The 23,264-nt window shown below is 40.7% G+C and overlaps 1 long non-coding RNA gene across 1 annotated transcript in view; it reads right to left on the reverse strand.

The window, feature by feature from the left end:
• The window catches only part of LOC132515798 (uncharacterized), a 36,492-nt gene that overhangs the window by 9,963 nt on the left and 3,265 nt on the right, over positions 1 to 23,264 (reverse strand). Inside the window, exons 2-3 of the long non-coding RNA XR_009539188.1 lie at positions 7,883 to 8,005; positions 294 to 473 (exon numbers count right to left, since the gene is read on the reverse strand). This is a non-coding gene — a long non-coding RNA (uncharacterized LOC132515798). The remainder of the gene's footprint in view (positions 1 to 293; positions 474 to 7,882; positions 8,006 to 23,264) is intronic.

A 23,264-nucleotide genomic window follows, 5' to 3' on the forward strand; every position in this document is an offset into this window, starting at 1 on the left:
TCAAACTGGAACCTGCTATGAACTGGCCTTGCTTGGAGTTTTCTAAATCCCCATTTCTGTATTCTTCCCTGGGCTGCCTGAATATGGTTTTTGTTATCTAAACAGGCAAAAGCCAGTAAAAGGTATTCAGCGACTCAAGTTTTTCAGCATTTATAAGGTAAAAACATGACCGCTCTCCCATTCACCTCTTTACTCGCACATTATTTCCTTCTTACTCCCTTTGAGAGCAAAGAGAAGGAGATGGAGAAATTCTGCTTAGGTCAAGCAGTTCCTTATCTAAAACGTATTGATACCTCATTCCCCCTTGCCTCAGTGTTCGGTATGTTGCCTCCAGCAACAAATCCAGAAGAAAGATGGATGAGTGGCTCCCTGGAACAGTGCTTCTTCACACGCTTCCCTCGGGCCTTAAATCGCTCAGTCAGCCCAGCACTCCAGCACCTCTTGCGCAGCAGCGATTCCTCCACTCGGTGAGCCTTCCCAATGTGCAAACAACAAGTTGATTTATGTAATGTGTTCCTCAGTAAAACACACTTATGGCTTAGACTTGCAATATATATGAGATGAATCTGAGTTTAAAAGTATTCCAAAAGAAATAGGATTTGGAATTCCTAGTGTTAGGGAACAAACATACTACTGTTAAAACGTTGGTGTGACTCTACGTAAGTCCATGCTCCATAAATTTGGTTCTATGACAGACGTAGGGTGTGTGTGTGTGTGTGTGTATATATATATATATATATATATATATATACACACAGTGGAATATTATTCAGCACAAAAAGGAATGAAATGTTGCCATTTGCAGCAACATGTATGAACATGGAGGACATTATGACAAGTGAAATGGCAGACAGAGAAAAACAAATACTGTATGATTTCACTTAGATGTGGAATCTAAAAAAATAAAATGAATGAACAAACATAGCAAAATAGAAATAGAGTTACAGATACAGAGAACAAATAGGTGGTTGCCACAGTGGGGAGAGGAAAGAAATAGGTGTGGGAGATTAAGAGGGAGAAACTTCTAGTTGCAAAATAAATGAGTCATGAGTATGAAATGTACGATGTGGGGACTATAGTTAAAAACTATGCAATATCTTTGTATGGTGACATATCTTAACTAGACTTATCATGGTGATCATTTTGAAATGTACAGAAATATCAAAACATTATGTTGTGTAACGGGGACTAACATGGTGTTGTAGGTCAATTATACTTCAAAAACAAACAAACAAACAAATATAGAAAAAGAGGTCAGATTTGTGGTTACCAGAGGCAGGGGGCAAGGGAGGGGGATTGGATGAAGGCAAAAGGTACAAACTTCCAGATGTAAGATAAATAAGGACTAGGGATATAATGTACAACATGATAAATATAATTTAACAGTGCTGTGTGTTATATATGAAAGCTGTTAAGAGAGTAAATCACGAGAATTTATTTAATTCAGTATCTATATGAGGTGATGGATGTTCACTAAATTTATTGTAATAATCACTTCATGATGTATGTAAGTCAAATCATTATGCTGTATACCTTAAACTTATACAGGGCTGTATGTCAGTTATAGCTCAATAAAACTGGAAGAAAAAAAAAATTTGGTTCTATGACTCAAAACCAGAATAAAAAACTCACTTGTTTCACCACTATTTATCCATTATAGGTTATTTTTTTTTAAGCATGAGGATTTGTTGGCCCATAGAATTGAAGAGTCCAGAGGTAGTTCCAAGCTTCAAGCATTGTGGATTCAGGGCTCTGGTTTTCTTTCTTTCTGTCCTTATTGGTGCTGGCTTCCTTCGTGGCTGTAACAGGGATCTCAGCAGTAGGACTACAAATTGGAAAATGATCTTATGATTTCACTGTAGGCTTACTGAATTTTTTTACTTTCCTTCAAAATCTAGCAGGTGCTGGGGCTTCCCTGGTGGCGCAGTGGTTGAGAGTCCGCCTGCCGATGTAGGGGACACCGGTTCGTGCCCCGGTCCGGGAAGATCCCACATTCCGCAGAGCGGCTGGGCCCGTGAGCCATGGCCGCTGGGCCTGCGCGTCCGGAGCCTGTGCTCCGCAACGGGAGAGGCCACAGCGGTGAGAGGCCCGCATACCGCAAAAAAAAAAAAAAATCTAGCAGGTGCTGCATTATTACACAAATGGCATTTGTGTATTTGACAAATGGTTCTTCAAAGCATCAAAGTGCTGAAGCACCAACTTCTGGCTCTGGACAATGAATAAGGGTTAAGTCACCATGGGGGCTGTGGACATCCACATTGTCCAGGCGCATGTGGTCTCTTCAAGTTGGGTAGCTCTGCTGGTCCCACATCAGGAGGGCACCAAGCCTTTGTTTATTTGGGAGCTCTGGAATTCAGGGCTAAGCCGTCTTGCATTACCATATGGCCAGTTTTCTTCAGAGTCCATTCATTACTGGTTATTTTTAAGGGACTTAGGGACTTCCCTGGTGGTGCAGTGGTTAAGAATCCACCTGCTAATGCAGGGGACACAGGTTCAAGCCTTGGTCTGGGAAGATCCCATGTGCTGCGGAGCAACTAAGCCTGTGCGCCACAACCTGTGCCCTAGAGCCCGTGAGCCACAACTACTGAAGCCCATGCATCTAGAGCCCGTGCTCCGCAGCAAGAGAAGCCGCTGCAGTGAGAAGCCTGTGCACCACAATGAAGAGAAGCCCCCGCTCGCTGCAACTAGAGAAAGCCCACGCGCAGCAACCAAGACCCAACGTGGCCAAAAATAAAATAAATAAATAAAATTTAAAAATATATATGCTTAAAAAAAAAAGAAAACATTATTTTTAAGGGACTTGGAAAATAAAGCAATGGATATTGTAAAATATTAAGACCTATTTCTATGGACATAGAGGAAGCTTAAACAATAATGTGAAAATTTTCTTCTAATGTATCATTCTCTATTTATGATTATATTTTAATATTCAGGGCAATTCTCTTTCTAGTCCAATTGTTAAGTAGAGGAGCTGATTTGTATGACGGCCTAAAAGCGCAGTAATGACATTTTCTCTATGGGTTAGCCTGTGTTTTTCAGTGTATGGGTCCATATATGTGTGTGGACTGTGTGTGGATGTCAGAGTCAGGGGGATGGTCAGGGAAGTGAGAATAAGCTCCTGCTGCTGAGCTTGGCAGCAGGTAACATAAACTAAGCACAATTATGTGACAATTGTGGTTTTGAGCATTTTACAGACATTATCTCATTTAATTCTCATAACCACACAGTGATATAATTTCTCTCTTGTTCCCATTTACAGATGGAGAAACTGAAGTTCAGAAAGGCAAGTACATTTCTCGAAGTTGCATAGCTAGAAAGGGGCCGAGCTGAGTTGTCTTTCTCCAGAGCCTGAGGACTAAACTGCTAGCTTGAAGTGGTTCCCAGTGCTCTTTCTTCTGAAGTTTACGCTTGATGTTCCCTAGTAATGCGACAAAAGATGTCTCCCACCTCCATTCTGTGCCCTCTGAGAAGTCTGGGAATTCCATAAATTTACGGTTTAGAGTCAGGAATAGAAGAGCTAGCCCAAGCCCTTTTTCCCCCAGGAAACATTTGATTTCCTCTAGTACAATGGCCTTCTTCTCTTTTCATATAATTCAGTATGTTTCAAAACTTAGCAAGGAGTTACTATTTGATTCTTTAATGTATATTTTTCCGATTGTGACAGAAATACACGCAAATCGAAAACTTTTAAGAAAAAGAAAACATGGAAATATGTAAAGAACCACATCACTCCTAAGATAACACTGTTAACATTTCTGTGCATTTTCTTCCAGCATATACAGCTTCACATTTTGTTTTCTTCATGTATGGTAATGTGGTAAACATTTTCTCATAATTCTTGAGGGCGACAACTATGTTTATTTGGATCAACGTTATATTTCCAGGGCCTAGCACCGTGCCTGGCATATAGCAATTAGCATCTAATTAGTAATGTCTAATTATTTGATTTAACAAATATTAGTTGATTGAATGACTGACATTATATATCCTTCCAAAACTTTTTAAAGGCCACATCATTATGTATCTCTGAAATAAAGTGTAACTGTGAAATCACATTAAAATCGTACATAACTCATTTTCTAAAGTTTTACCAGGGAAAGACAAAATGATGTAACGCAAAGAACCCTGAGGCAGGAGTCAGGCTGGCAGGCTCTAGCTTTGCTCAGTCATTGTACATATAACAGTACACACTCCATTTTACTTCTTCATACCTCGGTTTCCTCATTTGTGATATGAAGGGGTTGATTGGACTGCTTGCTAAGATTCACTTCTATTTTTACACTATATCATTTTCTTTCTTTGAAAGGGTGTTACTGTAGTACATAAACATATACATATATATTTTTAAATTTATTTTTTTTGGCTGCATTGGATCTCCGTTGCTGTGTGCAGGCTTTCTCTAGTTGAGGCGAGTGGGAGCTACTCTTCTTTGCGGTGCGCGGGCTTCTCATTGCAGTGGCTTCTCTTGTTGCAGAGCATGGGCTCTAGGCACGCAGGCTCAGTAGTTGTGGCTCGCGGGCTGCAGAGTGCAGGCTCAGTAGTTGTGGCACACGGGCTTAGTTGCTCCGCAGCATGTGGGATCTTCCCGGACCAGGGCTCGAATCCATGTCCCCTGAATCAGCAGGCGGATTCTTAACCAGGGTGCCACCAGGGAAGCCCTATTTTATTTTTTTTAAACATTTAAGTAATACAGAATTATATAGAGTAAAACATGAAATTTCCATTTTACAACCACCCCCATCCCCAGTACCACTCTCCTCTCCAAAGGCTACAACTAGTAGAGTTTGATGTCTGTAGGTCCTTCCATCCTTTTACTATGCTTTTATATATGTCCAAATACAAATTTGTAATTTAAAAACCCATAAATGGGATATTATGTGTATTATTCTGAGAATTGTTTCTTTCCCCTTTTTCCCATTTCCCTACAATATATCTTTAGGGCTCTTTCAGAGTCAGCATATCTAAACTGAATTTATTTTGATAAAATGGTTGTTACCATCAGTTATTTAACAATTCCACCAGCAATAGTCACAGGTTGTTTCCAGTTTTACACTATTGCAAACAGTGCAACGGTAAATACCCTGTACTGCATGGCATAGTGGTTAAGAGCATGAACTTTGGACTCAGGCTACGTGCATTTGAATCCTGGCTCCACCACTTCATAGCTGTTACTTAACCTCTCTGTGCCTCAGTCTCCTCATTAATAAAGTGGGGATTATGGGCTTCCCTGGTGGCGCAGTGGTTGAGAGTCCACCTGCCGATGCAGGGGACACGGGTTCGTGCCCCGGTCGGGGAAGATCCCACATGCCGTGGAGCGGCTGGGCCCGTGAGCCATGGCCGCTGCGCCTGCGCGTCCGGAGCCTGTGCTCCGCAACGGGAGAGGCCACAACAGTGAGAGGCCCGCGTACCGCAAAAAACAAAACAAACAAAAAAAAACAAATAAAGTGGGGATTATGGGGCTACTTTTAGAATTAAATTAGCATATATAGAGTTCTTCAACTGTGTCTGGCACATAGTAAGAGCTAAACGCTATTATCATTATTATAATTATTATATATAACATCTTTGTGCACATATACAAGGGAACTGATTTCTAAAGGTGGAATTACTGGGTTGAAGTTAAGCACATTTAACATTTTGAAAGGTTTTGCCAAATTGTCTTCCTAAAAGTCTTTAACGATTTCTACTTTAATCCACGGTAGTTAAGAGTGCCTATCTTACATTGGTCACTATCAATTTTAAATATGTTTGCTCTACTATTAGACATCTGTGCACTTTTCAAAACTTAGGCTAATTAGCTATTGTCATTCTCAGTGTCCTGTCAAGACTGAAATGTAAGACTTCTGTTGGGTATCAAGGCAAGTTTAGGCCACCAGATTTTTACCAGAGGAGCTATAGTCAGCTGTTTTAGGCTGTACTTTGTCCATATCCGGTATTGCCTCTCTTTAGTGGGACGCATGTGCCCTGAAACATGTTTGGTGCTTCTTTTGTGTGGTTTATGTAAAATGAAATTAAAATCCTGTATTTACCTCAAAAAGAGCTAAAAACAAAAGCAGAACACAAAACAAGTATCAGGGGATAAGCACATATTGTCAGAGTCTGAAGATTTCGCAGAACGTCACGCTTGAGGTTAAAGAAGTGTTAGACGTTAAAGAATGTGTCTGAGCTTGTCCTTCAGAGAAGTGGTGGGTAGCCTGCTTCTGAGTCAGGGCTGGAGCTGGCGGGGCTAAAGGAATGCTTCAGGCTCCACCCAGCCCTTTGGGATTAAGCAGCCCAAAAGCTCTCTAGTGCCCTCTTCTGGCCAAAGTGAGGAGTTACATGCTAACCGGAGAATGTTTCCTGTATTGTCCCAACATTCAGAGTATTTGTTTACAAAGTTAACGTCAAAGAGTTAAAGAAGAGGGAAAATTCAGTGTTTTAAGAAAGAAAAATTGGGCTTCCCTGGTGGCGCAGTGGTTGGGAGTCCGCCTGCCAATGCAGGGGACGCGGGTTCGTGCCCCATGCGCGGAGCGGCTAGGCCCGTGAGCCTGCGCGTCTGGAGCCTGTGCTCTGTAACGGGAGAGACCACAGCAGTGAGAGGCCCGTGTACAGCAAAAAAAAAAAAAAAAAAAATAGAGAGGAAAATTAAAGCATTTGGGAATAAATTGCTGACTGCCATGTTTATTAATATTTATTTTTTCAATTGAGAAAGCCAAAAGAAAAAAAATACAACTACATTTTACAGCATCCTACTATGTGTACCTTCGAAACAATAAAAACCAAATCTCCACCATACAAAACTTCTAAAATTCCTAAATCTTCAGATGCACTCGCTTACTGTTTTCTGACCAATACCGGCCTTATTTAAATGTTTAACATGTAGAAAAATGTGAAAATAATATGCTAGCAATATTAAGAACTTTATAAAACTGTAGTTACTCTTTATTTACTAGTGTTCGTTATATCTGAATTGCCCTCTGGGAATGACTGAGTGATGGAAAAAACTTTCCTTCCCTTGCAGCTGTCAGAGTCGAAGGTTTTCCTCTGACCTCCTTTAGATCTTTACTCCAAAGTCACCAATAGGTGACTACCCTCCCAACTCTGTATAAAAATTGTATCCCAGCTCCACCCTCCGAAACTCCCCCATCCCTGCTGGGCCCATGCCCTTCCCCCTTATTTTTTTGACATTCTCCGTAGTACTTACCACCACTGAATGTACTATAAAGTTTACTTTTTCAAATTGAGGTATAATTCACATACCATGCAATTCATTCATTTAAAGCATACAATTCAATGGTTTTTAGTATTATTTTCAGAGCTGTACAACCAACGTAACAATCAAGTATAGTGCATTCTCACTGTCCCCAAACGAACTCCTGAACCCATTAGCCGTCAGTCCCCATTTCCCCTCAAACCATCCCACTGCCCCTACTCCTAAGCAGCCACTAACTTTCTTTCTATCTCTACAGATGTGCCTGTTCTGGGCATTTCATATAAATGGAATCATATGTTATATGAACCTTAGTAACTGACTTTATTCACTTAGCATGTGTTCAAGGTTCTTCCATGTTGCAGCGTGCATCAGTACTTCATTTCTTTCAGTGGCCAAATAATATTCCTTTGTATGGCCATACCACATTTTCCTTTTCTGTTAATCAGCTGATGGACATTTGGGTTCTTTCCACTTTTTGGCTATTGTAAATAACGCTGCTATGAACATTCATGTACAAGTTTTTGTGAGGATGTATGTTTTCATTTCTCTTGGGAATTTTACTTCCTTTAAAAAAATCATGTTTGTTGTCTGTCTCCCCAAGAAGAATGCAAGCTCAGAGATTTTTGAATATTTTGCTATATCCCCTGCACCTAATACCATGCCAACATAAGGTAGATGCTCAATACATACCTGTAAAAATGAATGAATTGTTTTCCTCTCTCCTTTTTGGAAGACAATATTTTGCAGCATGGGCTCCCTCAGTTCCTCTTAATTCTGGTTCCAACTTTTCGCCTAAAGTCAGGTGAGTCATCACTAGGAAGAAAGGAAGGTGACTCTGTAGACGTAAATTAACCTAGGAGGCAATAATCAAGCAAAAAGTATTTATTTGGGATCAAAAAATTGCAAAGAATTGCACCCACTCGGTGTCCCACTAGGGAGTAAACGTCAGGGCCTTTTAAAGGCAAAGAAGGGAGTTTTGCATTACAAATACTTTAACTGGTTTGTTAAATCTGCAGATGCAGAACTGTAGAGACAGAGGGCCTACTATAAAGTTAAAGGATTTTTGACTGTGTGGGAGTTGGTGCCCCTAACCCCCAACATTGCTCAGGGTCAAATGTATTTGTTGTTTGGCCCAGTTCAAGAGTTCATGGATCCACCAGGTGAGGACAGGCGTAAGATCCACCTCCTTAATGGTCTCCTGGCTCCATTTTAAAAACTCCCTCGACATAAGTGGCTTCATTTTATTTCACATTTCACATTTCCCCCTCTTGATCAAGATCTTTCTCTAAAACATTGCTAATCAACTTACAGATTTGCTTTGTCTCACATTGCTGGGATGGACCTGTCCCAGAAAGTCATGTCCTACATTGGGGGGAATTTTTAATCTTCTGTGGTTATTTCAAGGAGTCAGTATCTTAAGGGTTAGGTCACATTTGAGCAACAGGGAGATGTTTAGGAAGTGATTCTGAGGCAGTTTCCTTGTCTGGGAATTTCATCAAGTTACATGAAGGTTCAGGTGAATAAGACTTATCTATCATTTCAATCTGTTGAGCAACCATAATCTTGGTTTTCATAGATGTTTTGGAGCAGAACAGAGTGAGGAGTAGCATAAGAAGTTTAAATCAAGCGCCCAGAGCAAAATTCCAGTTAATAAAAGAATGAGTAAAATTTGAAGTCCTGATGTTAGCCGAGAGCCTGAACCTGAAGGAAACCAGCTGAAAACATCAATAGGGAACCAGGGGATATTGGACCAGAGAGGTCTTGTGCTATTTTTCTAATTTTTTTGAGTTCTAATTCAACTTCACCAGAAGCATGGATTCCGGTGTAGCAGAAGGTGTTGTCTATGGCACAGATACCAACCTGTTCTGCAAGGAGATAACCGAGTGCTATTCGATTATCTAAATGTAATCCTTGCTAGGGAATCCAGGGATCATTGCCATTGAGCCAAGACTCGAGCGGTAGAATTTTCTAATTTAGCTATGCTTAGGGATAAATTCTTTATCAGCAGGTCGTTATGGACTGCACCAATCCAGGGAACAAGTCCTTTGGCAACGGTAATCAATGGAGAGTAGATTGGGTATAAAAAGGGGCTGCCAAGTCTCTCCTTGGATTTTTTCTTTAACAGAAACTTGAAACTAAATTTATGGTATTCCCAAAGGTATTGTCCTGTCATATGCCAGCTTCTAGATATTCATAAGCCCATGGTTCTCCTTTGTAACCACATACACAGGTGTATCCGGAAGAGGCACATAGTATGCTGCCAAGAGTGTGGTTATTCATGTTTTCAGTGACAGGTATGAACTTAGGGATCCGTCCTAGCCAAGGATCCACGCAGCCTTTACAGACCGTTAAGGGTCGGCTGACAACCATCTGATCCCAGTATGACAAAAGGCTTGGCGTACGCTGATGACATCACATTTCTTACAAATTCTGGTCAGTCATTTGCTTGATGCCAGAGGTAAAGGAAAAAGAGGGTACAGGTGGTAGGAACGTTAGAGGAATAGGGCTTTAGAGAAATGTTTTGTGTCAACTGAAAGCAAGGTGGAGACACCTTATCATATAGTCTTACTCTGCAGACAGTCTTAGGGGCTGGATGCTTAAAATCTACCAGAGTGTTGGAAACCAAGGAGAAATTATTGGTGATGAGTATAACTACAAAGCCCTTAGATCTGGGTGACTGTGGTCTTTGGAGACATACCAAAGCACTCAGAGAGAGGTCCCCCAGTTGCTCTATTTTGGGAATAGTTCACTAGAATAATATCTTTCCCATTTTTCAAAAGAAGCACCCTCAGCGAATGTAAAAACTTCAGCTAAGATTAAATAGATTCCAACAAAATGTCACCATCTTGGACATAATAAAGGAAGTCATTAAGTGATATTCCGAAACCACCAGCCAATTGAGTGGGCCTTCCTTAGCTACAATGTTGAATTAGTATCATTAAACTCAGTAAATTATTCAGTGTGATAGAGCAGATCTAATATGAAAAGGATCAGTAATGAGGTTAGAGCAGTGTGTACGTATATACTAGCCTGGTCCTGAATCTTGGGAAAGCCGTTAGCGTCAGATGTCGTCTGATGCTAGTAATTTTTTAAATTAAATTTTAATGTAAAGTTTGCTATAACAGTTTCAGGTTGGTTGGCTTGTAAGGCAGCTGTCCTTGTGACCTAATCAGCCAAATTATTTCCTTTGGTTTCATCTGAATTTAGTTTTGAACGTACACGCACCTAAACGATGGCTAGAACAAATGGAAGTTGGATCATCCCAATTTCTATTCTTAATCTGGTGTTCTCCTGCCCCCCATACTTTCCAAAGCATGCCAAAGTCATGAACTACCCCAAAGACAGAGTGACTGTCTGTACAGATACTCACAGTTTTGCCTTCTGCTAAGGTGCAAGCTCTAGTTAAAACATGGAGTTCTAGGTGTTGTTTTGAAGTAGCAGTCATCAGCAGAGCTGCCTCAAAATAGCTTCAAAAGATGAGGTGACTGCATACCCAGCACAATATTTTCCTTTGACATTTTTCAAATAAGAACCATCAATAAATCATAAAATCTCTGCATTAGCAATAGTGGTTTCTTGTAAGTCAGCTCTTAGGATTAATAACTGATCAGTCAGGATCAGACAGTCATGAGGAGTTTCCTCAGAAGGTAAAGGGACACGGCTTGCAGTGTTAAGGTTGTTGCAGTGGGAAAGAGTTATGTGAGGAGAAGTTAGTCACAATATTTCGTATGAGGTAAGACAGCTTGCAGAAAGGTGTTTAGTGTGATGAGAATCGAGCAAGGCTTTTATTGCATGGGGAACATAGATGATGAGTGGACAGCCCATAACTATTTCTTCAGTTGATTTTGTAAGCACTGCTGCAGCTGAAATAGCTCTCATTCATGGGGGAAGACCTCTGGCTACAGGGTCTAATTGTTGACTGCAATAGCTAAGGGGTCGGTGTTGACCTCTGTGCCTTTTAATAAGCACTCCTAAGGCATTCTCTTCCCTTTCCTACACAAAGAGAAAAAAAGGAAGCTGGCAATTAGGATGTCCTAAAGCAGGGGGACTGAGAAATCTGCTTTTCTGGTTCTGGAAAGCCATAAGGTGTTTTCTTCCCACTCTAAGGGATCTGGTCTTTCAGCTCTGAGCAACGCATAAAGAGACTGGGTAATTAAGAAAAAGTTAGGTATCCAGTTCCTACAGTATCTGGCCAGACCCCCAAATCCTTGAAGTTGTCTTTTGGTCTGTGGGAAATTTGAGACATTTTGAATCTTTTTAGGGTCTAAAAGGAGTCCTTGATCTGAGATCAAGTGTCTTGGGTATTTGATCTGGATTTGAGTAAGCAGTAATCTCTTTAGAGACCTAAAGACTTTAGTTACTAACAGCTTGAGGAGACGGATGCTATCTTGCTCACTTGCTTCCTTGCAAGAGGACCAGAAAAGAAGTTCATCAACATATCGAAAGACGGTAGACCCTTGTGGGAAAACGACATCTGCTAAATCTGCTTTTAGGATCTGTGAAAAGTAGAAAAAGCTCTCAGTATAGTCAGGAGTATCGTTGTCCTTCCCACATGAAAGTGAATAAAAATTGACTTTCAGGATCCACAGGGTATGCTGAAAAATTCACTACAGAGATTTATTATGGTGAAAAATTTATTCTCTGTAGGTATTGCCGTTAAAACGGTATGAGGGTTGGAGACAACTGGATAACAAGAAGGAGATAACAATGTTATTAATAGCCCTCAAATCTTGGACAAATCTCTATCCTCTTCCTTGGGTTTCTTAATAGGGAGAATGGGTATAATACAAGGACTGGTGCAAGGGACTATGGGGCCTTGTGTCTTATATTCCTCTATGATTGGTTTAATCCCTGCTAAGGCCTCAAGATTTAAAGGATACTGTTCAATATTAGGAGAAGGCTTACCAGGGTCAATTTAAATTTGAATTGGGAGAGCTGAATGAATCCACCCAATGTTGGCTGTGGACTTTGCTTGCCCAGAGTTTCTCAGGGACTTCTTTGAGGAGTTTTAAGTTTATGTCATTTTAGAAGCTTGTCCTAAGGGCAACAATTGCTAATAGGATTGAGGAGCTTGGAATGCCATTAACTGTTGAGGGGGTTAAATCAATTTCGGGGATAATTTCCCTCTTTAGAGAAAAAAAGATGGCAGCATGATATTTTTCTAAAAAGTCTTTTCCTAGGAAGTTGACAGGAGCAGAATTGAGCAATAGGAAGGAATAGCTGTCCTGGAGGGAGCCCAGTTGGAAAGGAAAGTTAAGGGACTTATAAGCTATCAGGGGTTTATTAGATGTTGTCACCATTTGAATTTTCTCAGGGCTCTGAGGAAGGGGTTGTTTGAGGTTGGTGTGGTTGAGCGTGAATAGTGTAGCACCAGTGTCAATTAAGACAGTAAGGACTTCATTTCCAATCATAGGGAAGTTTCGTCCAGAAGACTAAAGGGAAAGATTGGAAAAACCCCTTGTTTGTCCTCGAGCAGGCTCAGTCCATAGGAGGAGCTGAAGGTTTAACACGGGAGGCTTGTTTAAAGTGTTTTAGTTTAAGGCAATCCTTTTTCCAACGGCCATGTTTCTTGCAAAAATGGCAGACACTTTTAGAGTGTGAGGCTTTGATTTAGTTTGTGGAAGCCCCTGGAAAGAGGCCTATACCTGTTGAAGCTGTAAATTCACGATTTTAGTGGCTTTTCATTTATTTGAATTTTGAATAGTCCAGGTCAATTGGTTTGCCAGATTAACCAAATTGGAAGTTACCATGGTTTCCCAATTAAGTTGTGCTCATTTTACTAGAATTGTGAGATCTTCATCCGGGCTGTTTATGAACATGGAGTTACAGGCCACCTTAGTGGCTCTGCATCCAAAGGGAGTCCAGAGTTTTCCTTGAAAACAATTTTATGTCGGTTGTAATAGTCACGCACAGGTTTGTCAGCCCTTGACTGCATGCTTGCATTTTATTCCTATCAACCGGTTTTTGGGAAGGCCTGGCAGATGGCTTCATATAAGGTTTTCGCTGCTTCTTGGGCTTTGGATCAGCTGCCATGATCCACTGAAGATACTCTAGAGGATGATTCCAGCTAGCATTAGCTATCTAGTGTTGGGTCTGACCTTCTCCCATGAGCATGTGGACTAATTATTAAAGATCAGGAAACACAGGCTCATAGGTTTGAATGACAATGATAAATCCTTTGCAAAATGGTGAGGGTCTTCAGTAACCTTGGGAAATTCTTTGGCTATAGCTCACAATTTTGCCTTCGTCCAAAGTGTATAAATGACATGTAAAAGGGTGCCCTGGGAATCCCCTGGAGGTCCAGTAGTTGGGACTTCATGCTTTCACTGTTGTCGGCCAGGGTTCAATCCCAGGTCAGGAAGCTAATATCCCACAAGCCATGTGGCATGGCCACATAAATAAATGGGTGCCCTCATTATTGGGTTCCAATTTAAAGGGCAGAATTTGAAATGGTTTAAATAGAAGACGCTGGGGCTGGAAGATCAAGGGAGGCCTTGGGGTCTTTGGAATAAAATGGGAGTTCAGCAAGGGAAGGGTAAAGGGAAGCAGGAGAGGTAGAGGATGGGTGGGTGGAGGGCAGACTTGAGGAGCAGGAGGGGGTGACAGAGTAGAGTTATGAGTCTTTTGTAATTGAGAAACCACTTCAGAAAGTTTAGAATTTGTATCTTGGAGGGAAGTGATTTTGGAATCTTGGACTCATTTAGAGATTTCTAAATACCAATTAAAGTAAGTGCCCCATTCAGTTTGCTTAGTTCTGCAGTTCTCAAGTTTATTGTGCAGAAAAATAAGTTTAGGGACTTCAAAAGAACCCCGTTGTAGCCAACTGTAATTTTAAATCATATTTGGTATTATCAGTCCATTGAAAGAGAAATTTATAAAATAAAGGACCATAGTTTTTTTGGGTTTTTTGTCGTTTTGTTTTGTTTTCTGTTTGGTTTTTTGGGTTTTTTTGTGTGTGTGTGCAGTACGCAGGCCTCTCCCGTTGTGGAGCACAGGCTCCAGACGTGCAGGCTCAGCAGCCATGGCTCACGGGCCCAGTGGCTCCGCGGCATGTGGGATCCTCCCGGACCGGGACACGAACCCATATCCCCTGCATCAGCAGGCGGACTCTCAACCACTGTACCACCAGGGAAGCCCTGTTTTCTGTTTTTTGTTTGTTTCTTTCTTTTTGGATTTTGGCCACGCTGTGTGGCATGTGGGATGGTTCCCCGACCAGGGATCAAACCTGGGCCTCTGCAGTGAAAGTGCCAAATCCTAACCACTAGGCCACCAGGGAACTCCCAGGACCATAATTTTTAAACATAAAACCTGCTTGGGTCCCTGGGGGAAGATACTTGGGGGAACTTAAAAAAGTACAATCCCATAATTAAATAAGCATGCAGAGAGATCAGAACACTCAGCAGAAGGGGAACCCCTATAGCAGCACAGCAATGAACTGGCAGAGTGAGACAATCGTCCTCCAGGGCAACTGCCCACCTGATCCCAAAGAAAGGATCAACCTCAACTTAAAGAAGGGAGGTTGGAGCCTGAGATGACTCACAGTTGAAGGAGATGGCAATTTGTGGAAACAGTGAACACAAGACGGTCTGAGTGTACCACACTGATTCCAGGAAATATCAGTCCTGTGGCATTGAGGGCACTTCAGATCCCACTTCTGACACCCCTCGACCTAAACAAAACTAGAAAGGGATAATCAGGCAAAAAACCTTTATTTGGGATCAAAGAATTGCAATTCAAGGCATGCAAATTCAGGTAGCAACCCGAACAGTGTCCTGCTAGGGAGAAAAAGTCAGGGGCTTTTAAAGGCAAAGAAGGGAGGTTTGCATTACAAAGACTTTTAATTGGAGTTGGAGGCAGAAGCTAGTCTTTGCTAAACATTACTGAATGCCAAGGTTATCACTAGAGGGAGGTAAAAGTCCATTACTCTGACAAGTTGCTGGTGTTTTTGCAGAATCTTTGGACTACTTGTGGTTTGGCTCAGTTCAAAATTTCATGGTTCCACCTGGTGAGGATATGTGTAACGTCCACTTCCTTAACAGCCTCCTGACTCCATTTTAAAACCGCTTGACATTAGTGACTCTATTTTATTTCACATTTCACAAATCCTCCAAGTCTCTGCTATCTCTCCAGTACATTCCTCCAATCCCAAAGTTGGTTTTATTACACTCCAGCCCCTATTACATCTCTGTATTTATGTCAAGTGGATCTATACTGCTCCTGACTCCAAGCCCCTACTCTATATAATAATGAAATATCAAGAAAACTCTGAGTCTGGGTGGACCTCTGAAATGTCAGTGAGCCTTATCTATGCTTTGTTTTGCTTAGGGCTAGCTGTTATTACTCATCAGTCCTTTGTTCTTTCCCTCTAAGATCAAAAAAGAGAAAAGAAGATCCCAAGGAATTAATGTTCAGGGGCTGCAGGATTGAAAGAATTTACAAGCCTACTTTTTCTACTTCACAGTGACCCAAGAAGACAATAAGTTTTTATCAGAAATATTTTTCTAATAAAAAATAATGAGTTCTAAATTTTAAATAAAATGTTGTCATTTAGATGATTTGTATATTGGAAACAGTCTGTGGATTTAACCCAGAGCTCCCCAAGAGAGCCCAACCCAAAGAGAATAACAGCATACAAGTATTTACATTAATCTAAAGAATTTAAGCACACATGCACTAAGAACTGGCAATGTGAGACCTCCGTGCTAAAAAAGTTCTGTAGTGAACATAAAGATGAGTAGAACCTGATCCCGAGCAGCATGGAGGTAATAACCTAAGGGAGACAGACACACAATTCAGAAGTTGGAAAAATATTTATTGTACCCCTAGAGTGCTGTAATTCTTAAAACTTTTACTAGTTATGTGCCAAAACTGGGTTAAGTACTGGGGATAAAAACTATAAATGTCGTTGTCTTTCCACATGAAGTGTTTTCAGTGTATTATAATACTATGCAAAAAGTACTCTGAGAGCACAGAAGAGAGGAAGTTTAGTTCTGACAAGGGACATGTATTGGAACCTGGCTTAGAGGAATTTTGACAGGTAGAGGCAAGCAGGAAAGGCATTTCAGGTGAAGAAAAGAGCATGAGCAAGGTAGGACAATGGCTACTGATCAGATCCTTGGGAATGAGAGAGAAAGAACGATATCCAGGACCTTAAATTTCTCAAATGCAATTATGCTATAGTCAGGTATCCCCTTCAAGGTCCTTGTGACAAACAAGACAAACCAGGAGGTTTTTGCAACAAAACCCAATGTGGAAACTAGCCCATGTATGCAGGGTCCACAGACTCTCTCCTCATTTTTGGCAGACCTGAGCCCTAATCTCTGCACAGGCCTGGAAACATCCTTTCCACCTTGGGGCACCACTCAACTATCAAAATCATGCATCTTACCACTACAATGGCAAGGAATATCCAATTCAAGGAAAAGTCTCCAAAAAGAGAGTAAATATGCCCCTCCCCCCCCACACCCCTCTCCCATGCAAAGTATAGAATAGAGCTGGTCTCATTTAGCACACAAGGCCTTGCTAGTTAGAATTACTAATCAAACGGAAGAATTGTTTTAACTGCTGTAAGAAAGCACCGATTCCCACTTCCTTCATTCCCTTACAGATGTTGTTCTCAAAAACACTCCCTCAAATTCTCTTTATGCAAATCATTCTCTCAGATCCTGAATCCCAGGAGACCCAATCTAAGAGAGTTGGTATGGAAGCAGATTATAAGATGATATTGTGGAGCTGGATCACCAGTTGTCAATGAGAACACTGTCATTGGTGGTAGGTGGAATACCAATAGCTCCCAGCAGGTGTAGGTGCAATGGTTAAAACTTTCACTGTGGGTGAAAGGGAAGGGCTTCACTGGTGGTACAATATCAGGTTTGAGAAGTTGGTGGAAGAGGTAATTATAAGGACTCTTATGGCTCTTGCTGAGTCTTACTTATTCTATGCACTGGCATAAGACAAAGAAAGGCTAAGGTGATTAATCACCAATTTAAGGTGAGAGGCGAGAGGCCTCCACTGCAGCAAATAAAAAGACTCATTTTCTGCAGAAGGGCAGGAAAAAACTGAGCTCCAGGTTTTTACAAAAGCAATGAAGTTTCAGAGAAGGTTGAGTTCTCAGTCAGAGCAAGATTGCTAAATCAAAGTGAGGCTCTGATTGGAAAGGAGGGAGAACCTGAGACTTGGGGATATCTTGGTTGATACATTTGAAAATATTAAATCCCCAGGTTCCCCTGAACCTTCTGGGCATACATCTACCCATTAAAGGCTAGTCCCCCTGTGCTTGTAGATGAGGCATACGCTTCTGCCTTACATGCACGACTCCTGACGATCTACCCCATATTTCCTCCTGGCCACCAGTCCAATAAATAGGGTTAAGATACAACAAAACCCGACTCCCTCTTGCGAGAGCACCAGAATCACAACTAACTGCTGAACAATCATTGACAGGAAGACACTGGAACTCACCAAAAAAGATACCCCACATCTAAAGACAAAGGAGAAGCCACAATGAGACAGTAGGAGGGGCACAATCACAATAAAATCAAATCCAATAACCACTGGGTGGGTGACTCACAAACTGGAGAACAATTATACCACAGAAGTCCACCCACTGAACTGAAGGCGCTGAGCCCCACATCAGGCTTCCCAACCTGGGGGCCCAGCAATGGGAGGAGGAATTCCCAGAGAATCAGACTTTGAAGGTTAGCAGGATTTGATTGCAGGACTTTGACAGGACTGGGGGAAAAACAGACTCCACTCTTGGAGTGCACACGGAAAGTAGTGTGTGCATCAGGACCCAGGAGGAAGGAGCAGTGACCTCACAGGAGACTGAACCAGACCTACCTGCTAGTGTTGGAGGGTCTCCTGAAGAGGCAGAGGTCGGCTGTGGCTCACGGTGGGGACAAGGACACTGGCAACAGAAGTTCTGGGAAGTACTCCTTGGCATGAGCCCTCCCAGAGTCCACCATTAGTCCCATCAAAGAGCCTGTAGCCTCTAGTGCTGGGTGGCCTCAGGCCAAAAAACCAACAGGGAGGGAACTCAGCCCCACCCATCAGCAGACAAGTGGATTAAAGTTTTACTGAGCTCTGCCCACCAGAACAACACCCAGCTCTACCCACCACCAGTCTCTCCCGTCAGGAAGCTTCCACAAACCTCTTAGATAGGCTCATCCACCAGAGGGCAGACAGCAGAAGCAAGAAGAACTACAATCCTGCAGCCTGTGGAATGAAAACAACATTCACAGAAAGACAGACAAAATGAAAAGGCACAGGACTTTGTACCAGATGAAGGAACAAGATAAAACCCCAGAAAAACAACTAAATGAAGTGGAGACAGGCAACCTTCCAGAAAAAAAATTCAAAATAATGATAGTGAAGATGATCCAGGACCTCGCAAAAAGAATGGAGGCAAAGATGGAGAAGATGCAAGAAATGTTTAACAAAGACCTAGAAGAATTAAAGAACAAACACCTAAAAGAATTAAAGAACACCTAGAAGAATTAAAGAACAACAAACAGAGATGAACAATACAATAACCAATATGAAAAACACACTCGAAGGAATCAATAGCAGAATGACTGGGGCAGAAGAACGGATAAGAGACTTGGAAGACAAAATGGTGGAATTCACTGCTGTGGAACAGAAGAAATGAAGACAGCCTAAGAGGCCACTGGGACAACATTAAATGCATTAACATTCGCATTATAGGGGTCCCAGAAGAAGAAGAGAGAGAGAGAGGACCCGAGAAAATATTTAAAGAGATTTTAGTCAAAAACTTCCCTAACATGGGAAAGGAAATAGCCACCCAAGTCCAGGAAGTGCAGTGATTCCCAGGCAAGATAAACCCAAGGAGAAACACGCCTAGACACATAGTAATCAAATTGGGAAAAATTAAAGACAAAGCAAAATTATTAAAAGCAACAGGGGAAAAATGACAAATAACATACAAGGGAACTCCAATAAGGTTAACAGCTGATTTCTCAGCAGAAACTCTACAAGCCAGAAGGGAGTAGCACAATATATTTAGAGTGATGAAAAGGAAGAACCTACAAACAAGATTACTCTATCTGGCAATGGTCTCATTCAGATTTGACGGAGAAATCAAAAGTTTACAGACAAGCAAAACCTAAGAGAATGCAGCACCACCAAACCAGCTCTACAACAAATGCTAAAGGAACTTCTCTAAGTGGGAAACACAAGAGGAGAAAAGGACCTACAAAAACAAACCCAAGACAATTAAGAAAATGGTAATAGGAACATACATATCGATAATTACCTTAAATGTGAATAGATTAAATGCTCCAACCAAAAGACACAGGCTTGCTGAATGGTTACAAAAACAAGACCCATCTATATGCTATCTACAAGAGACTCACTTCAGACCTAGGGATACATACAGACTGAAAGTGAGGGGATGGAAAAAGATATTCCATGCAAATGGAAATCAAAAGAAAGCTGGAGTAGCAATACTCATATCAGATAAAATAGATTTTAAAATAAAGAATGTTACAAGAGACAAGGAAGGACACGACATAATGATCAAGGGATCAATCCAAGAAGAAGATATAACAATTATATATGCACCTAACATAGGAGCACCTCAATACATAAGGCAAATGCTAACAGCTATAAAAAAGGAAATCAACAGTAATGCAATAATAGTGGGAGACTTTAACACTTCACTTACACCAATGGACAGATCATCCAAACAGAAAATAAATAAGGAAACAGAAGCTTTAAATGACACAACAGACCAGATAGATTTAATTGATATATATAGGACATTCCATGTGAAAACAGAAGATTACACTTCTTTCTCAAGTGCAAACGGAACATTCTCCAGGATAGATCACATCTTGGGTCACAAATCAAGCCCTGGTAAATGTAAAAGAATTGAAATCATACCAAGTGTCTTTTCCAACCACAACGCTATGAGATTAGAAATCAATTACAGGGGAAAAAAACGAAAAAAACACAAACATATAGAGGCTAAACTATATGTAACTAAATAACCAAGAGATCACTGAAGAAATCAAAGAGGAAATCAAAAAATACCTAGAGACAAATGACAATGCAAACACGATGATCCAAAACCTATGGGATGCAGCAAAAGCAGTTCTAAGAGGGAAGTTTAAAGCAATACAATCCTACCTCAAGAAACAAGAAAAATCTCAAATAAACAATCTAACCTTACACCTAAAGGAACAAGAGAAAGAAGAACAAACAAAACCCAAAGTTAGCAGAAGGAAAGAAATCATAAAGATCAGAGCAGAAATAAATGATTTAGAAACAAAGAACACAATAGCAAAGATCAATAAAACTAAAAGCTGGTTCTTTGAGAAGATAAACAAAATTGATAAACCTTTAGCCAGACTCATCAAGAAAAAGAGGGAGAGGACTCAAATCAATAAAATTAGAAATGAAAAAGGAGATGTTACAAGAGACACCTCAGAAATACAAAGCATCCTAAAAGACTACTACAAGCAACTCTATGCCAACAAAATGGACAATCTGGAAGAAATGGACAAATTCTTAGAAAGGTATAACCTTCCAAGACTGAACCAGGAAGAAATAGAAAATATGAACAGACCAATCACAAGAAATGAAATTGAAAGTGTTATTAAAAATCTTCCAACAAACAAAAGTCCAGGACCAGATGGCTTCACAGGCAAATTCTGTCAACCATTTAGAGAAGAGCTAACACCCATCCTTCTGAAACTCTTCCAGAAAATTGCAGAGGAAGGAAAAGTGCCAAACTCACTCTACAAGGTCACAATTACCCTGACACCAAAACCAGACAAAAATACTACCAAAAAAGAAAATTACAGACCAATATCACTAATATAGATGCAAAAATCATCAACAAAATACTAACAAACAGAATCCAACAACACATTAAAAGGATCATACACCTTGATCAAGTGGGATTTATCCCAGAGCTGCAAGGATTCTTCAATATATGCAAATAAATCAATGCAATACACCATATTAACAAACTGAAGAATAAAAACCATATGATCGGGGCTTCCGTGGTGGCGCAGTGGTTGAAAGTCCACCTGCCGATGCAGGGGACATGGGTTCGTGCCCCGGTCTGGGAAGATCCCACATGCCGTGGAGCAGCTGGGCCCGTGAGCCATGGCTGCTGAGCCTGCGCGTCCGGAGCCTGTGCTCCGCAACGGGAGAGGCCACAGCAGTGAGAGGCCCGCGTACGGCAAAAAAAAAAAAAAAAAAAAAAGAAAAAAAAAACCATATGATCATCTCAATAGATGTAGAAAATGCTTTTGACAAAATTCAACACCCATTTATGATAAAAACTCTCCAGAAAGTGGGCATAGAGGGAACCTACCTCAACATAATAAAGGCCATATATGACTAACCCACAGCAAACATCATTCTCAATGGTGAAAAACTGAAAGCATTTCCTCTAAGATCACGTACAAAACAAGGATGTCCACTCTCACCACTATTATTCAACATAGTTTTGGAAGTCCTAGCCATGGCAATCAGAGAAGAAAAAGAAATAAAAGGAATACAAATCAGAAAAGAAGAAGAAAAGCTGTCACTGTTTGCCGATGACATGATACTAAACATAGATAATCCTAAAGATGCCACCAGAAAACTACTAGAGCTCTTCAATGAATTTGGTAAAGTTGCAGGATACAAAATTAATGCACAGAAATCTCTTGCATTCCTATACACAAATAATGAAAGATCAGAAAGAGAAATTAAGGAAACAATCCTATTCACCATTGCAACAAAAGGAATAAAATACCCAGGAATAAACCTACCTAAGGAGGTAAAAGACCTGTACTCAGAAAATTATAAGACACTGATGAAAGAAATCAAAGATGACACAAACAGATGGAGAGATATACCATGTTCTTGGATTGGAAGAATCAATATTGTGAAAATGACTATACTACCCAAAGCAATCTACAGATTCAATGCAATCCCTACCAAGTTACTAGTGGTAGCTTTTACAGAACTAGAATGAAAACTCTTAAAATTTGTATGAAGGCACAAAAGACCCCGAATAGCCAAAGCAATCTTGAGAAAGAAAAACGGAGTTGGAGGAATTAGGCTCCCCGACTTCAAACTATACCACAAAGCTACAGTAATCAAGATAGTATGGTACTGGCACAAAAACAGAAATATAGATCAATGGAACAGAATAGAAAGCCCAGAGATAAACATACGCACCTATGGTCAACTAATCTATGACAAAGGAGGTGAGGAGATACAGTGGAGAAAAGACAGTCTCGTCAATAAGTGGTGCTGGGAAAACTGGACAATTACGTGTAAAAAATGAAATTAGAACACTCCCTAACACAATACACAAAAATAAACTCAAAATGGATTAAAGATCTAAACTGGACACAATAAAACTCTTAGAGGAAAACATAGAAGAACACTCTTTGACATAAATCACAGCAAGATCTTTTTCGACCCACCTCCTAGAGTAATGAAAATAAAAACAAAAATAAACAAATGGGATGTAATGAAACTTAAAAGTTTTTGCACAGCAAGGGAAACTATAAACACAATGAAAAGACAACCCTCAGAAAATATTTGCAAACAAATCAACTGACAAAGGATTAATCTCCAAAATATATAAACAGCTCATGCACCTCAACATTAAAAAAACAAAAAACCCAATCAAAACATGGGCAGAAGACCTAAATAGACATTTCTCCAAAGAAGACATACGGATGGCCAAGAGGCACATGAAAAGCTGCTCAACATCACTAATTATTAGAGAAATGCAAATCAAAACTACAATGAGTTCTCACCACACACCTGTTAGAATGGACATCATCAGAAAATCTACAAACAACAAACGCTGGGGAGGGTGTGGAGAAAAGGGAAACTTCTTGCACTGTTGGTGGGAATGCAAATTGATACAGCTACTATGGAGAACAGTATAGAGGTTGCTTAAAAAACTAAAAATAGAATTACCATATGACCCAGCAATCCCACTACTGGGCATATACCCTGAGAAAACCATAATTCAAAAAGACGCATGCATCCCAGTGTTCACTGCAGCACTATTTACAATAGGCAGGTCATGGAAGCAACC

The sequence above is a fragment of the Lagenorhynchus albirostris genome, chromosome 2 (genome assembly GCF_949774975.1).
Source record: "Lagenorhynchus albirostris chromosome 2, mLagAlb1.1, whole genome shotgun sequence".
Lineage (NCBI taxonomy): Eukaryota > Metazoa > Chordata > Mammalia > Artiodactyla > Delphinidae > Lagenorhynchus > Lagenorhynchus albirostris.